The sequence below is a fragment of the Callithrix jacchus genome, chromosome 7, assembly GCF_049354715.1.
Source record: "Callithrix jacchus isolate 240 chromosome 7, calJac240_pri, whole genome shotgun sequence".
In the NCBI taxonomy this organism is placed as follows: Eukaryota; Metazoa; Chordata; class Mammalia; order Primates; family Cebidae; genus Callithrix; species Callithrix jacchus.
The window spans coordinates 54,394,375-54,401,418 of record NC_133508.1 but is presented as its reverse complement, the minus strand read 5'-3'; the positions used below and the strand labels follow the sequence as shown (position 1 = coordinate 54,401,418).

The window sequence follows — 7,044 nt, the reverse complement described above, 5'->3', positions numbered from 1 at the left end:
TCCCACCCACACCGCAGCCTCCTGGGAAAGGCCCAAGGAGGGCAAAGAGGGGCGGAATATTCATTGAGAGGGAGCCACGAATTCAGAGAAAAACAAATCAGTAAATCCATCTCCACTTTTTTTCCCCAAACTGTTGGTCACTCCAAGAGGTGAGGGGAGGCTTGCTTTGCCCCGCTGGTGGCATAATGAGTTTCCTAAGCCACGCTCCACTCAGCGAGGCTGCTGGGCAACCAGCTCCTCCAGCACACTGGAAGCGGCCCTAGCCAGCAGCGGCTGTGGCCACCTGCAGTCACTTAGTCACTGAGACAATACCCAAGGAGCCCCTCACCAAGCCTTTTCGTTAGTCTTCTCTGCCATCTGGACAGGGCCTCAAAGCAGTGCCATGCCCGGCTCTCCATTAACCGAGGCTAAACTTTAATTTAGAAGCAATATCTGGGTAGGTGCAGAGCTCACACCTGTAATTCCAGCATTTGGCTGAGGGGCAGACCTCTCAGGTCCACAAGTTCAAGATCAGCCTGGGCAACATGCAAAACTCTGTCTCTACTCAAAATGCAAAAATTAGCCAGGTGGTGCACATGGGGAGGCTGAGGTGGGAGGATCTCTTGAACCCAGGTGCCATAGATTGCAGTGAGCTGTGATTGTATCACTATACTGCAGCCTGGGTGACAGATCAAGACCTTGTCTCAAAAATAAAATAGAAAGAAAGAAAGAAAAGAAATAGTAACTGGCAGGGAGAGCTGGCTCACGCCTATAATCCCAGCACTTTGGGAGGCCAAGGAGGGCAGATCACCTGAGGTCAGGAGTTTGAGACCAGCCTGGCCAACATGGTGAAACCCCATCTCCACTAAAAAAAAATACAAAAATTATCCAGGCATGGTGGCCTACACCTGTAATTTCAGCTACTCTAGAGGCTGAAACAGGAGAATTGCTTGAACTCAGAAGGCGGAGGTTGCAGTGAGCCAAGATCACGCCACTGCACTCCAGCCTGGGTGGCAGAGTGAACTCTGTCTCAAAAAGAAAGAAAATGCTGGCCACGGTATCTCACACCTATAATCCCAGCACTTTGGGAGGCCGAAGAGGGTGGATCACCTAAGATCAGGAGTTTGAGACCAGTCTGGCAAACATGGTGAAACCCCGTCTCTACTAAAAATGCAAAAATTAGCCAGGTGTGATGGCACATAGCTGTAGTCCCAGCTACTGGGGAGGCTGAGGCAGGAGAATCACTTGAACCTAGGAGGCTGAGGTTGCAATGAGCTGAGACCACACCACTGCACTCCAGCCTGGGTGACAGAGTGAGACTCGGACTCAAAAAAAAAAATAGTATCTAAGTGCCCACCATATATCCTGGCCTCCCCTATAAGATGCCAGGAGCACCCTCTCCCACACTTCTGTCAGACAAAAATGTCTGCAGATGTTGCCTAATGCCTCTGGGGACAAGTTGCCCCCCATTGAGGACCCTTGTTCACAGCCATCAATTTCATGTGATTCCTGCACCAGCTTTCTGAAGAAAGCAGACCGGGTGTTGTTAGCCATTTTATCCATAGGAAAGCTGAGGCTTGGTGCTATGAAGAGGGTGTCCCATTTCAAACAGTCAGCGGCTCATGCTCTGCAAACAGGAGCTGGAAAGGGAACAAGTCACTCCCTTGAGGAACCAGAAGGACAAGTGGTGCTGGGCCGAGGGGGGCTGAACAGGGCTGTTGGCACAAGAGGCTCAGAAGCTGCAGTTGGAGCTCCCTCCTCCCCCAGCTCCAGCCATCTGACCTCCAAGCTGAGCAGATCCCCAGGCCAGGTCAAGGTGGTGGCCTAACCAGGGCCCAGGATGATTTTTAGAGGCCAACCACACACCTACCTCAAAAATAATAAGCCAGAAGACACAAAAGATGTATGTACGGCGGGCCAGGTGTGGTGGTTCACATCGGTACATCTGTAATCCCAGTATTTTGGGAGGCCAAGGCAGGAGGATCATGAGGTCAAGAGATCGAGACCATCCTCGACATGATGAAACCCCATCTCTACTAAAACTACAAAAATAAGCTGGGTGTGGTGGCGAACACCTGTAATCCTAGCTACTCAGGAGGCTGAGACAGGAGAATCACATGAACCCAGCAGGTGGAGGTTTCAGTGAGCCAAGATGGTTCCACTGCACTCCAGCCTGGTGACAGAGCAAAATTCTGTCTCAAAAAAAATGAGATGTATGTAAGGCAAAATGAAAAGAGCATCTTTCTAAAGCTTCTGATTGAAAATTCCCAGGTGATTTCATCAAAGTGGAAGTGATTCCATAGAGGGGTGTCCCAAGTCATTTCTTATTGAGGGGGAGGTTCCCCAATCGCAAACAACCCTCCTGTTTCCTTCCTGAGAACCATGTCCCACTCCCAAGGATGAATCCCAGCAGGCAGAGTGATACAATGCAATCCACCCCATGGACTGCATGCTTGACAGTCACATTCTCTGCCTCAGAAATCTAGAACTGGCAGGCAGGGTGCAGTGGCTCATGCCTGTAATCCCAGCACTATGGAAAATGGAGGCTGGCAGATCACTTGAGGTCAGGAGTTCAAGACCAGCCTGGCCAAACAGCAAAACACCGTCTCTACTAAAAATACAAAAATTGGCTGGGTATGGTGGTGGGCGCCTGTAATCCCAGCTACTCGGGAGGCTGAGGCAGAATTGCTCGAACCCAAGAAGCAGAGGTTGCAGTGAGCTAGATAGCACCACTGCACTCCAGCCTGGGTGACAGAGATTCCATCTCAAAAAATAAAAATTAAAAATGGTATGTTATGTATATTTTCCCACAATTGAGAGAGAGAGGAGGTAAAAGAGGCACTGCCTGGGTTCCTAACTCAGTCCAATTCCTGAGTCTACCTCTCATGAGGCCAGGGCAGCTCCCTAGTTTTCCAAAACATCCCTGAATCCTCCTAATATATTCTCTCTTTTTTTTTTTTTGGACAGAGTCTCACTCTGTTTCCCAGGCTCGACTGTAGTGGCGTTATCTTGGCTCACTACAACCTCCACTTCCCAGGTTCAAGCAATTCTCATACCTTAGCCTCCCAGGTAGCTGGGACTACAGGCGTGTACCACCACACCCAGCTAATTTTTGTATTTTTAGTAGAGATGGGGTTTCTCCAGGCTAGTCTTGAACTCCTGGTCTCAAGCGATCCACCTGCCTCGGCTTCCCAAAGTGCTGGGATTAGCAATGAGCCACTGTGCCTGGCCTACATTCCCTCTTTTGCTTAAGCACATCCAAGCAGGGCTCTGTCCTTGCAGATGAAAGAATTTTGGGCAGTCCCAGCACTTTGAGAGGCCAAGGCGGGTGGATCACCTGAGGTCAGGAGTTTGAGACCAGCCTGACCAACCCCATCTCTACTAAGAAAAACATGAAAAAAAAAAAAAAAAAAAAAAGAAAGAAAAATATGAAAATTAGCTGGGCATGGTGGTGGGCACCTATAATCCCAGCTACTTGAGAGGCTGAGGCAGGAGAATCGTTTGAACCCAGGAGGTAGATGTTGCAGTGAGCTGAGATTGGGCCTCTGCACTCCAGCCTAGGCAACAGAACGAGACTCTGTCTCAAAAAAGAAAAAGAAAGAAAGAATTTTCATGTGACATCTGGGGACAGTTGCTTCTGGAAGAGCATCACCCTCTGCCCAAGGTCAGCCCTCCAAAATTGATGCCTCCAATTTGATACCCCAAATTTCTCTTTCTGACCCATGTGAGAATCATCCTCCAAACATTTATTGTGAAACGTCTTAAAGCAGCTCTATGGCTCTCCATGGTTGAAGACTTTTCTCTACACTCCCCAACCTGCGTTTTGTTTCCATTTTTCCTTGTTAGTATTTCCCAGCTCATATCTTCACCCAAAGTCTGCAGTCTTTGGTCCAAAGGATGTCTTGCTAATTCCAAACACCAGGCCCACCCGTGGAGAATGAATGCACTCATGAACACTGAACATATTCCAAGCTGTTGCCAGGTCCTGAATACCTTTCCAAGAGCAAAGTTCCCAGGAGTGTCAGGGCTCAGGTGTGTCACTGGAGGAAGCAGAGCCTTCTAACCTTAACTACTACTATAAAGGGACAATCATCTCTTACATGGATAAGCACTCCTGTGGTCAAAACAAAATCACAGAGAAAATGTTTACAGGTCACACACCCTGTTTCTCCATGTCAGTTGGGGAAATGCTGCCAATACCCCAAGTTCCTGGAAGAATAGGATTTCACTCGAATGACGCAGTATGATCATCCAGAAACTGGGCAAAGTCATTTACATAAGCCATCTGGTTTACTGCCAAACAGCCTGAGCTGCAGATTTTTTTTTTTTTTTTTTTGACAGAGTTTCACTCTTGTTGCCCAGGCTAGAGCACAATGGCACTATCTTGGCTCACTGCAACCTCTGCCTCCTGGGTTCAAGAAATTCTCCTGCCTCAGCCTCCCAAGTAGCTGGGATTACAGGCATGCGCCACCACACCTGGCTAATTTTTTTTTTTTTAACGCAACATACAAACTTTATTGAACAAAAGTAACAGGTAAAGTCCAACGGGCACTTAATATTAAGAGAAAAACTGACTGGAAGAACTTTTTTCTTAAACATCTTAACAGTAACCTACTTGCAGTTGCATTTAACTGAGCTCTGTTGCTGTGAAGAATACAGCTCATGCACAGGTATGGATGAAAGATTTGTACATTTCTCAAGTATTCACTGATTACTACCTTCTAAACATATACATTAAATTTGAAAAAGATTTGACATTCCCCAGGTAAACTTCATTTTTGTTGATCTTTCGGAAGAGGTCGTCTAAACAGAAGAATATGTGGTTCTGGCTCATGAATCATGTAATGAACCCAGCCTAGACTCTGTTGGACACCAACTCTCCTCCACTCCTCTTCAGACATCAGATGAGTTTTAGGTATTTGTTTGGAAAGTTCTCTGGGTAACATAACATGCCGGTACTTGTAGTGCTCGTCGAAGTACTTGTCTGAGTAGTATATCTGCTTGTGGGCCATCCTGCTGGCACGTTGATGGAAATGAGAGAGCACGAAGAGCGGGCACAGCAGACAACTCGCACATGTGTGCTCAAAGCAACAACTCGCCAGAGACTCTAATTTTGTATTTTTTTAGTAGAGATGGGGTTTCTCCATGTTGGTCAGGCTGGTCTCAAACTCCTGACCTCAGGTGATCCACCCACCTTGGCCTCCCAAAGTGCTGGGATTACAGGCATGAGCCATGACGCCTGGCCCATTTAATTTGGAGATATATTCTTGCATTGTCACCCAGCCTGGAGTGTGGTGGCTCGATCTCAGTTTACTGCAACCTCCACCTGCCTGCCACTGTACCTGGCTAATTTTTGTATTTTTAGTAGAGATAGGTTTTTACCATGTTGGCCAGGCTGGAACTCCTGGACTCAAGTGATCCGCCCAACTTGACCTCCCCAAGTGCTGGGATTACAGGTGTGAGCCACCACGCCCGGCCTGCACATCTCATTATGCCCATAGGGGCTGGGCCCTGTGTCTCATGACTGTAATCCCAGCACTTTGGGAGGCCAAGGTAGAAGGATTGCTTGAAGCCAGGAGTTAAAAAAACAACCAGGGTGACATAGTCAGGACCCCTTCTCTATAAAAATAAAAAATTGGCCAGGCATCATAGTGTATATCTGTAGTCCCAGCTACTCGGGAGGCTGAGGCAGGAGGATCACTTGAACCTGGGAGGTCAAGGCTGCAGTAAGCTGAGATCATGCCACTGAACTCCAGCATGAGCAAGCAAGCAAGATCCTGGCTCAAAAAACATTACAGGTGCGGTGGCTTATGCCTGTAATCCCAACACTTTGGGAGGCTGAAGCAGGTGTATCACTTGAGGTCAGGAGATCGAGACAATCCTGGCTAACATGGATTACACCTGTCTCTACTAAAAATATAAAAAATTAGTCGGGCGTGGTGACACAGGCCTGTAGTCCCAGCTACTCAGGAGGCTGAGGCAGGAGAACTGCTTGAACCCAGGAGGCACAGGTTGCAATGAGCCAAGATCGAGCCATTGTACTCCAGCCTGGGCAACAGAGCAAGACTCTGTCTCAATAAAATAAAATAAATAACAATGAAAAATGAAAGATGAAGAAACTGAGGCTAACAGAGGTTAAATAATTCAACGAGTCATACAGCTATGAAGTGGGAGTACTGGTCTTTACATCTAAGTTCTTTAATTTCCAGGACCCAGGCTCTTAACCAAGGAGAGAAATGGATTGAGGCTGCCAATAGCAGGTGGCACCAAAAGCGGAGAGTCCAGATTCCGGGCTCAAGGTTCTCTGATTGGCTCCCAATCTCCTAAGCCACCCGCCTGCAGCCTTGACAGTGTAAGAAGTCAAGGCCATATGACAAGGTGGGCACTGCATGCTGCGTGGATGCAGAGAGGAAACTCTCACCCCCACCCTCATCCTCATTCCACCTTTGCAAACAAGGTTGAAGCCAGAAGCCCATTTTCAGGGTCAACCTGCCAGTGTGTCTCAGACACCATTCGCTCCCTTTCGCTATGGGACAAATTGCTGGGTTGGGCCTTGACTTTAGCCAGCTCAGATGGCAGCCTCACCCCAGGTGAGGGGATGTGACCTACTTGCCCCTTCCTGAGTTGCTCTCTCCCAAGCCTCCAGCCACTCAGCCTTGACAGCACCCAGCTGAGATGGAGACTCAACAGCACACACTGCAGATCTGTAATTACAGCGGGGCCGGATCAAACAAACCCAAGTTTGAACCCAGCTTCATTAGCAAGCCCTGTGACCTTGGGCAAGCCACTTGACCCCTTGACCTCTGTATGCCCGTCTGTAAAATGGGGATAAAGAGACTCAACTACAAAGCCTGGTATAAGGAGTACACGAGCTCATTTGTATAAAGCACTTAGCCGATACCCTTAGCTGGCCATTCATTATGTGGGAACCACAAGGGTGCTTATTGTCATTTTTTAATTCTATTATCCTAGAAAAACCTTCAGACTTCTTGGGGCTGAAACTTACCTTTGTGTCATTTAAGTTTGTTTCTTCCAAAGCATTTATTGCAATCAGTATCTGTTGGC

General features: G+C 47.9%; 1 pseudogene across 1 annotated transcript; it reads right to left on the bottom strand.

Moving 5' to 3' along the window:
• Positions 1 to 4,476: 4,476 nt before the first annotated feature.
• LOC103794276 (cyclin-dependent kinases regulatory subunit 2 pseudogene) lies at positions 4,477 to 5,086 on the bottom strand (annotated as a pseudogene). The gene has a single exon (XR_013520393.1). The product of XR_013520393.1 is annotated as a cyclin-dependent kinases regulatory subunit 2 pseudogene (transcript).
• Between the last annotated feature and the right edge of the window lie 1,958 nt (positions 5,087 to 7,044).